This window comes from Notamacropus eugenii, chromosome 1, assembly GCF_028372415.1.
Source record: "Notamacropus eugenii isolate mMacEug1 chromosome 1, mMacEug1.pri_v2, whole genome shotgun sequence".
Taxonomy (NCBI): domain Eukaryota; kingdom Metazoa; phylum Chordata; class Mammalia; order Diprotodontia; family Macropodidae; genus Notamacropus; species Notamacropus eugenii.
The window spans coordinates 508,184,748-508,194,477 of NC_092872.1; the positions used below are offsets into that span (position 1 = coordinate 508,184,748).

The following is a 9,730-nucleotide window of genomic DNA, read 5'->3' on the forward strand; positions in this document are numbered from 1 at the left end:
ATCTGATCCTTACAACAACTGAGGAGGTTGGTACTACTACTATCCCCATTTTACAAATGAGGAAACTGAGGCAGGTGTTAAGTGACTTGCTCAGAGTCACACAACTAGTAAGTGTTTGAAACTGGATTTGAACTCAAGTCTTCTGACTCCACATCCAGTGCTTGGCTAATACCACTTGCTAGTCTTTAAAATGGGTAAAGTGAAATTAATAATAGTTATTTCAATACTTTTACAGATCTATGTTTTTCTCAGTGTGAGTGCACCCTCCATGAATGCAACTTCCAGAATTGCCATGTCCTAGTAACTGATTTCATGAATTTCCATGGACCAAAACAAAACAAACCTACAAAATCCAAACATCACCTAGTGGTCAATTATCCGGTAAATTATTTCTCCAAATTTAAAGTAGTTCTCAGATGACAGGCCAAAAGAGTCCATTGCTAAACCAACACTCAAAGGTTTTCTATCTGGGAATGATCTTAAAGAGTTTCTTTTGGCATAGCTTTCAAGAATCCAGGGGAAGTTCCATGTCATGATGGGGTATCAGAGTAGAATCTCAGTGGAAAATCATCCCCACCATCACCACCATCATCACATCACCATCATTATTGTCACTGTCATCATATCATCATTTTGTTATTTTGAAAAGAGACATCTCAGAGAGAGGCGCCTCCTGGGAAGCAGGGAGAAGAGTGACTTACTGTTCTCTGCACTTGGCATTCCATCTCACACCTCTGGTCCTTTCCATTGGTGGCTCTCCCATATCCTCAGTGAAAGTGGGATGCATTGGAATGAGCCAGAGGAGCTTGCTTTAAATCCTGGTTCTGCTGTTTAATAGCTGTGTGACCTGGAGGCAGTCAGTTCATCTCTCTGTTCCTCCCCTCTGCCTTTTGGAGCCCCTAACTCCTTTCAAATATTATCTTAAGCACTGCCTCCTACAAAATGATTTCCTGATCTTTCTAGTCTTTAGTTCTCCTCTTTTCCCTCCAAAATATCTTTGTACTTTTTATATAGGTTTTATATGTACTAAACTATGTACATCTTCTTTTCTTCCCAGTAATATCTAAGTATTTTAAGGCCAAGAACTATATATATTTTGTCTTTATATTCCTTGCTCATTTGTTGTTGTTTCCAGCTCCTTGTAACCATAGCATGCCAGAACTGTCTATGGGGTGTTCTTGGCAAAGATGCTGGAGTGGTTTGCCATTTCCTTCTCTCATGGATTATGGTAAATAGAGGTTAAGTGACCTACCCAAAGTCACATAGCTAGTAAGTATCTGAGGCCACATTTGAACTTAAGTTTTGCAGACTCAAGACCCAGCACTCTATCCACTGAGTCACCTAGCTGCCTCCAAGACAAATAGAGACTAAGTGACTTGGCCAGGATCACCTGCTAGTAAGTCACTGAGGTCACATTTGAACTCAGGTCTTCCTGACTCCAGGCCCAGAACTCTATCCACTGAGTCAGGTAGCTACTTTCAATGACTAAGCTCATAGTAGGTGCTCAATAAATGCTAGTTAAATTGAGGGATTTTGAACCAAGAGAACTATAATTGTTGGGGAATTAGATTTTTTTATATCTCTTCTTTTGCCTGGTAGATGTGGATATCCACTTTTTCTATTGCTTGGGGAAGGGGGAAAAGAAAGACAGTTGTCTGAGCTCTACAGTAATAGGATTATGTCAGTTGACATGCTGATACTTGGTGGCTCAGTGTTCAGGATCACTTGGTTAGATGACAAAGGTTGAAGTTGTCCATGTGCTACTGTGGTCTGTTATGGCCTGACAAGGTCAGGAAGTAATTCTGCCAGTTTGGCATACTCCATTCCCGGGAGGATTTTTAGTAGAGAGGGAGACAGAAAACTGAGCTCCATGATAAGATCTGTACTTTCTCCCAAGACTGGGAAAATGTTATTCTCAAGCATGGCCACAAGGTGGCAAAGTAGGTTTGCCCACAAAAGAAAAACAATTCAGTCAGGGACTCTGGAGTCTGTCAGAAATTCTGGGTGACTCTTAGCAAATCTGAGAGAGTAGGAAAGCCCAAAACGGAAGGTTTCTAGGGGACAAGATTTCTGGGCATGTCTTTGTTCATTTCAATGGAGCTCAATTTTGAAAAACGCATCCCACCCTCTTCCTTAGTGTACTCATCCCTGACGAAGAATGAAAGACCCCCAACCTCCATGCTACCATGAAGCTACCATAGTTAAAGAAGTAAATTTATCAAAACCTCTTCACATCAACATGTAAAATGACTTTCAGAGTGTTTAAATGGGAACGTAGGCTTTAACTATCTTCAGTGCAACATAGATAACCATCTAACATAGAATGAATGGCCTAGCGTGGCATGGATTTTCATTGAATTAGTTATCTCCCCTGGATCTGGCCTACCCTTCCTCCAAGGAAGACGTGGATTTTAACCTTTGGGTGGAGCAGGAAGTTGTTTCAGCAACACTGGCCTCTTTACTGTTCTATAAACAAGACACTCTATCTCCCACCTCTAGGCATTTTTTCTGGCTGTCCCCCACTCACGGAATGCTCTCCTTCCTCCTTTCTGCTTCCTGGCTTCTTCAAGTCCCATCTAAAATTCCATCTTTGGCAAGAAGCCATTCCCATTCTTAATTCTCATGCCTTCCCTCTTTGATTATTTCCTGTTTATCCTAGATGTAGCTTGTTAGCACATAGTTGTTTGGACGCTGTCCCTCCCGTTAGCTTGTCAGCTCCTGGAAGGTAGAGACTGTCTTCTGCTTTTCTTAGTATCTCTAGTGCTTAACATAGTGTCTGGTACATAGGAGTTACTTAATACTTGTCAACTAACTTGTGACCAGGCTGTTTTTTTTATCATGTTTTTTTGGAGGTGTATCTAATCATTTTAAAATTAGCTCTCCTTATCCTGCTCTACAGTTGCTTTTTATGTAGAATATTGTACACTTTACACTCTCTTTTTTTCTATTTCACATTTTCTTCAATCATTTGATTTTGTTCAAATATTTCTTGCTGTCTCATGGAGCCCTGATTTCTATTTTGTCTATTCCAGTTTTCAGAGATTCCATTTCCCAAGTAAAGTTTACCACTTTCTTTTCTAATCTGCTTAGTTTCCTTCCAATTCTTTCTTCAGGAGATTTTATTTCATTTTGTTTTTTGTTTCGTTCATTCTAGGTTTCTATGTAGTTTTTTGTTTTTGTTTTTGTTTTGAAAATCCATTTTTTACTTTGAGTTTCTACTTTCAGTGTTATGGAGTTAGATTTGAAGTTATTTTTTTTGTATACCAGATAGTATTTTCTTCAGTTTATTCATATCGCCTCTGCTTTGTCTTGCTCTTTGTCCTCCAGACTCTTGTGCTGATCTCCAGCTCCCATGTTTAGCCCTTCCTTGATCTTTGATGTCCAAGGTGCTGGATCTCTAGTGTCTCAGGACGGTGTTGGGGTTCTCTAAGCCACTAGGTCTGGACTATCTGAGAACTCTGACACCATGCTGGTCAGTACTTTCCAAGGTCTTCACTGAGATTTTCTGACCACCCCGGGGCTTTCTCAGAGAACCTTCCACTCTTGCTGCCTGCAGTTTATACATGTCTCTGGTTGCTTTAGTGGCCCTTTTTTCTATTGGTCATGGGCTTTTGGCTGACTTTTTGTCCAGTTTTAGGGTGACAAATGCAACTTACTCTAGATTCCATTGGGTGTCTTGATCATTATTCAGTCTAGTGTGAACAGAGTTTTCCTGTAGTAGATGTAGAGAAGTTAGGCAGTCTGCCTTTCATTCAATCAGTCATCTTGGAAGGGAGTTTCAGTAATATTTATCAGAGCAGACAGTGAAACAAAAATTGGAGATGTTATACAAATTAATGTAGATGACAGAGCACACAAGAGTAAATAGGTCCTTTGACTCAGACTTGAGATAAAATCTCAACTGAACCAGGATGAGAAAATCAGCTTAGTGGTCTCTTGGTGTAGAGGCAGTGGGAACCAAGGATGTGTTGGAAGACCCCTTTCCCCATATGTTTGTAGCTCCAGGACCATCTCCTGTCATCCATTAGAGAATTCACGCCTTCTTTAGCCCCGCTTTCTTAAACTCCACTTCTTTCTCTCCAAAGTCTCGAAGGTCTTCAGTGGATTCAGCATCATGGCATCAAAAGTTTCTCAGCTAATCAAGAGTGATGTCTCACTTTGCATATGCAGTATCAGTCTGTGCTTTAGGGAATCACCCAACACAACTGAGGCAGAAAAGCAGTGTTCCTTAAGAATTTTAGGTAAATAAGAGATTTCAATTTCTTCCCATTAAAATTCTCCCAAATACAAAGGGACAAAATGTTCTTTCTGACCACAAGATGGCAACCTACAATCCTTTTTTTCAATAGGAAATTCTAGTTTTGTGGGTACCATAGAAAAAGCAGAAGAGATTTTGGGAAGTCTTCTCACTTATCCCCACCTCCAATGTCAGTATCATCATCATCATCATCATCATCATCAGCATCAGCATCATCATCATCATCATCATTTTTATCTTAAGGAAAAGAGATTCAACAAACTCTCCATCCTCGCCCTGGTTAGCCTTTTATAGCTTACATACTTAACCTATATTGCAGAACTCGACATGTGAAGCCTCTTTTTCTCTGAAACCTTGTCAATCCCAAAAGATCGTAAGCTCTTAGAGGACAGGGAAATAACATGGTATAGTGAGTGGGAGGGGCACTAGGAAATAAGCACTAACTTACTCTAAAATTTAAGTCATTTCATCTTCCTTGACCTCAGCTTCTTTGCCTATAAAATGGGAATAATAACTGTCCTAATTGCACCACATCACAAGTAGTAAAAACTTTAGTTAAGTCCATACCAACCCTACAGTTTAAATTAATTATTTCTCCCCCAAACCCAAGAAATTTAAAGAGAGGAAAGTGGGTCTTACATATTGTTTTAATTGCTATTGAGTCTGACTGACCCCATTTTCAAGGTACTGGAAGTTTTCCGTTTCCTTCTCCAGCCAATTTTACAGATGAGAAACTGAGGCAAAAAGTATTAAGTGACTTCTCTAAGATCACACAACTCCCAAGTGTCTGGAGCCAGATTTGAACTCATGAAGATGAGTTTTCCTAATTCCACACTCAGTGTTCTATCCATTGAACCACCTATGTGCCCCTTGCACGCAGTTAAGTACTTAATAAATATTATTCAATGAATGTGTAAGAGTTGAGGGATAGGAAGCTGTAGGCAGCACAAATTCAGTGCCCTGCCCTCTCACTCTGGGATGATAAAAACAGAATCTTTTTGTAACATTAGTATTGGTGGTGGAAAAAAATATGATTAAGTTGGGCTTCAGGTGTTTGAAGTTACAGAGGATGAATCTGAAAGTGCTGAAAGATTAGTTTTCATGTGTATAAAGTTTATTGAATATATAGAGTTCAAATCGTGTGCATATCTTCAGTGTGATGGGTAAGTGGATGTGTTTGCTGGAATGAGCTGTGGATTAGTGCTCTTGTGAATGTCTGTAAGAGCAGAGAATTAGTATACATGTATGAGAGACTGTGTCCTGATCCCAGCATAAGCTTAGGGAAGTATTTGTCCTTCAGACACCCTAGAAGTCTAGAGAAGCTTTGTGTGTGCGTGTGGGTGTGTGTGTGGGTGTGTGGGTGTGGGTGTGGGTGTGGGTGTGTGTGAGAGAGAGAGAGACAGAGAGACAGAGAGAGAGACAGAGAGAGCCTGGAACAGAGAGAGAGAGAGAGAGAACAGGCTCAGGTATGGATTCCTAGACCAGCAGCCAGTGTAGAACTGAGAAGTATGGAAACCTCCAGAGGAAGACCTTATGCCTGATACTGTAGGACAATACACACACAAGCACAAGTTAGGGCAGCTAAGATGGCAGATGGGATGTCACTGTCACCAGTGAGAGGAATCAGACAATCATAAAATCTCAACTTAAAGATACTTCCAAGCTCATCTACTCTGTTCTCTACCTGAACAAGAGTCCTGTCTGCAATGTCTCCAACAAGTGATCATTTAACTTTTCCTTGAAGATTTCTAGTAATAAGGAACTCCTTCCCAAGGCAGTCTATTCTACTTTTGGATAGCTCTACTAGGCCTCTCTGCTATTTCTGTCCATTGGTCCTAGTTCTTACCCCTTATCCCAAGCAAGACAAGTATGATCCCTCTTCTACATGACAGCACTTCAAACCTTTGAAGACTGCAATTATGTCCCCTGACCTCAAATCTTCTGGTCTCCAGGCCAAATATGCCCAGTTCTTCCAAAAAGTCCTTGTATGGCATGGATTTCAGTCTCCTGTTCATTCTTGTCACTCTTCCCGGGGTACTCTCTATCTTATCCAAGTCCTTCCTGAAATACAGTAGCCAGAACATTTATGATGGGAAAAAAAGGCTTGGGTCAGTCATGTATCAAGAATAGGACACAACAGATGGACAACCCAAGTGCTGTATTGCAAGCCCTAAAATATTAAAATAACCAAAGGAAGGTTCCCAGAGTATTGAGTACATTTTTCTCTAGAGAATTTATAGAAAGACAAAGACAAAAGTCACATAGGATGAGAAGAAATGGAAAACCTTCCATCCTTTAGGACCAATAGAGGAAGGACCCATAACAAAAAGATTTTTAAATCTAGCTAATTATCTAAGTAAATTTAAAGTATTTGGATTGTTACATCATTCTAGCCTATTATTTAAACTGGCATGTTATCTATACTTCCCAGGTGTGTCATCTACAGCTTTAAAAGCACAGCATACAATTCTGGTGCTGTTGGAATTCATATCACTTCAGATCAAATAATTAAATTTTTAAATAATTTAATAAATTAAATTTTAAAAAAGTTTAACTAAAATGTCTACAGCCTCTGATCCAAAGATCCCATTGGGTCCAGGGAGGTCAGGGAAGGTGCCATCTATGCTAAAATACACCTAGTAGTACTATTTGTGATAGCTACGAATTGGAAACATGACTGGAGAATGACAACAATTTGTAGAATAGAAATATTACCATGACAAAAAAAATGATGACTATGAAGAATTCAGACAAGCATGGGAAGGTTTATATATGAACTTATGCAAATGAATGGAAGTACAACCAGGGAAACACTAAAACACAATCCCTACAATAGCGTCAATAAAGGGAGCAAAATAAACAAAAAGAAACCAAATACTGTGTAATTATAATAACCAAAACTTCACCTTGAAGAAGAGATGAGAAAATACAGCTCTGTCCCTTCTTTGTAAAGGTAGGAGATAAGGGATGTCAAACAGTACTTATATAATCAAACTCTGTTGACCTGTTGTTTGTTTTTACTGTTTATTTTTACTTTTTCTTTTTTCTTTGATAGTAGGAATGAATCACTGGGTAAGAAAAATGAGGGATATATCTGGAAATTAAAGTTATGGAATAACAAATTATACTGATAAAAAACAATTAAAAAAAAGATGAGCAGACAGCACTGACTCAAATACTAAATAATTTTTTTAAAAGGATACCACCTATACCTTCATCCAAGTCATTGATAAGAATGTCAACTAAAACAGAGCCAAGGAGGCAGGATAGGACAGTGGAAGGGACGTTGGTTTTGGAGTCAGTTGACTAGGGTTCATCTTGACTCTCCTACTTACTCCCCATGTGACCTGGGGCAAATCACTTAGTTGTCCAGGTATTTAGTTCCAGTTACATTCTGGATTCTGAGTCTGGAACAATGGATCACTTGCAGCCTGAGAATTCAAACACAGTCCTTTTACAAAAAGGTCATCACATTGTTATATTCCTAAATCAGTCAAGAGCGATTCAAGAAGATAAAAACAGATAAAAAACTTCTGGCAAAAAGATTAAAATTAAAAGTATAAGAAAGACAGTTCCCCAGAATCTCAGGAATTCCTCACCTCAGTCCTGAAAATTGCTTTTGTATTCTTGTTGTCCAAAGAACCCATAAGTGGGTCCTAGATAGCTGGGTGCAGGTAAATGTTTAAAAACCAGGTCACTGAGGGAAATGTGCATGAGACACACTTTGAAGTTTAATCTGCATTAATAACTCGTTCTTCATCTTTCTTAAGGTTTACAATACAGTAAATCAAGTCCTGATTTATAACATTTATCAATTTCAAAGTGTGCTCATACTTAGAAGGTTGTTCCAATATACCCCTGCTCCTAGATTAATCCACATTAGGACAAAATGAACCCAAATGGCTCCAGGTTTGTGTCACAACTTCCTTGTTCACACCTGCCCCTGCTGGCCTTGTAGGAGCATGGGTGGGGCATGTTCCCAGTTCCTCCATTATCCTGGCCCACAATAGTTCCTCATCTGTAAAGCCAGGAGATTGAACTACAAGATCTTTGAGGTCCCTTTCAGCTCTAGGATCCCCTATTCTTTTTTGATAATGTAGAATGAATGAGGGAGATTGATACCCTTGATATATTTAAAAATGAAAAGGGGAGAGAGCCCCGGCTACCATCTTTTAATTTTTCCTTACTCATTCCTTTAAGTTGAACTCACCAAGGAACTGTATACCTTCTTCCTCCGCCCACCTCAGTGTCCTTTTGTGTGCTGCCTTTCTTCATTGGGTTGTAAGCTCCCTGAAGGCAAGAACTATCTTTCTTTTTCATGTTTGTATTTCTAGTACTTCGCATAGGACCTAGCATATAGTAGGCACTTAAATGTTCATTGACAGACTGAATTAGGTGAAGATTCTCTGGGGGATTTGTGTAAAGACAAGTGGACAAGAATCACTAGAAATGGGAAGACACAAATAGATTTCAACTTGCACTTATGAGAAGGCCAAAATAACGAAATCAAGGATCAATAAAAGTATGTCTTTATATCTATTCTGCTTTTACTTATATATCTTTGTTGTCTCCCACATGAGACATAATTTCATTTTTTGCATTTATGTCCCCAGTTTCTAGCACAGTGGATGGAACACTGTAGACTCAATCAAATTAAGAATGCTATTGATAACCTTCCCTATTAGACTGTATATGCTACTCAGGGATGGAGGCTTTGCTGTCTTTGTTTCAGCCACATTGCTAGTGTTCGGGACAAACTTGTTGATTGAATTGACGTCATTACCTGCTCCCTGGGCCTCTGCATGTTAGGTGGCTGCTGGATCTCTCTGGGCTGGGACATAGCCAACCTCTTCTGGAAGGGATATAGGTAGATGTTGGGAAGGTCTTTCCAGTACAAGGTCAACGTATCAAGAGCTTTGTCAAAAGATCTACAAATTGTCTGAAGCCTAGATCTAATAAGCCGGTCCAAGGCTGCTTGGGTTTTTTTCTGGCTCTAACCTTAACTGAAATGTTTAATCATCCCCACAGTTTAAGCATTTACCAAGAATCTGGACATGCTCCGTGCTCTGACACTACTAAAAGATGCTTTCTTTCCTGTCACTGGGTTAAACATTGATTGGCACTAAACCAGCTAGGCTCTTTCTTGATGTCACAGAGAAGAGAATATAGGAGAAATGTGAGACTCTCCCCTTCCAAGTTTTTTTCCATTTTATAGGTGTCTGGTCTCCCTACATTTTGTCCTAGAAATCATCTTGCCCATTCAAATTGTTTTGTTTCCTGATTAACACATCTCTTATTCCTACACACATACATGCAGTGAAAAAAATTTTTTAAGTAACGAAAACCTTAGTAGCAAAATTCAAAGTCAAACAGAACAAATTCCCATATTGGACATATTCACAAATATATATCTCATTCTACATTTTAATTCCATCATCTCTCTGACAGGAGGTGAGTAGCATGCTTCATCTC

General features: G+C 39.3%; 1 long non-coding RNA gene across 1 annotated transcript; it reads right to left on the bottom strand.

Moving 5' to 3' along the window:
* Nucleotides 1–7,262: 7,262 nt before the first annotated feature.
* On the bottom strand, nucleotides 7,263–9,224 carry LOC140527159 (uncharacterized). The gene is made up of 3 exons (XR_011974705.1): nucleotides 9,042–9,224; nucleotides 7,462–7,689; nucleotides 7,263–7,352 (listed from the first exon to the last, which is right to left on the bottom strand). It is a non-coding gene; the product is annotated as an uncharacterized lncRNA (long non-coding RNA).
* Nucleotides 9,225–9,730: the final 506 nt, after the last annotated feature.